Here is a 1,043-nt window from a genome sequence, read left to right on the forward strand (position 1 = left end):
CCGTCCCCCACCCTTCTGGCGGTTTAGATCTACAGGCAGTCCAATCGATCAGAACAGACTGGGGAAGGGACCCCCCGAGGTCGTCTAGCCCGACCCCCTGCTCGAGCAGGAGACCCCGACAGAATCACAGAAAGACAGAGCTGGAAGGGACCTCGGAGGTCGTCTAGTCCAGCCCCCTGCTCAAGCAGGAGAACCTTCCGGAATCCTAGAAGGGACAGAGTTGGGAGAGACCTCGGAGGTCATCCAGTCCAGCCCCCTGCTCCAGCAGGAGACCCTCAGAGAATTACATAGCTGGAAGGGACCTTGGAGGTCATCTAGTCCAGCCCCCTGCTCAGGCATGAGACCCTTACAGAATCCTAGAAGAACAGAGCTGGAAGGGGCCTCGGAGGTCATCTAGTCCAGCCCCCTGCTCTAGCAGCAGAACCTACCAAAAACACAGAAGAACAGACCTGGAAGGGACCTTGGAGGTTGTCTAGTCCAACCCCCTGCTCAAGCAGGAGACCCTGACAGAATCATAGAATAAGAGAGTTGGAAGGGACCTTAGAGATCATTTAGTCCAACCCCCTGCTCAGGCAGGAGACCCTGACAGAATCATAGAATAACAGAGCTGGAAGGGACGTCGGAGGTCATCTAGTCCAGCTCCCTGCTCTAGCAGGAGAACCTACCAAAAACACAGAAGAACAGAGCTGGAAGGGACCTCGGAGGTCATCTAGTCCAACCCCCTGCTCTAGCAAGAGACCCTTACAGAATCCTAGAAGGACAGAGTTGGGAGAGACCTTGGAGGTCATCTAGTCCAGCCCCCTGCTCAAGCAGGAGAACCTTCCAAAATCACAGAATAACAGAGCTGGAAGGGACCCCGGAGGTCATCCAGTCCAGCCCCCTGCTCAAGCAGGAGACCCTGACGGAATAAAAGAGCTGGAAGGGACGTCGGAGGTCATCTAGTCCAACCCCCTGCTGGAGCAGGAGACTCTTACAAAGAGTCACGGAAGGACAGAGCTGGAAGGGAGCTCGAAGGTCATCTAGACCAACCCCCTGCTCAAGCC

The sequence above is a fragment of the Protobothrops mucrosquamatus genome, unplaced genomic scaffold, assembly GCF_001527695.2.
Source record: "Protobothrops mucrosquamatus isolate PMUCROS unplaced genomic scaffold, P.Mucros_1.0 scaffold5600, whole genome shotgun sequence".
Lineage (NCBI taxonomy): Eukaryota > Metazoa > Chordata > Lepidosauria > Squamata > Viperidae > Protobothrops > Protobothrops mucrosquamatus.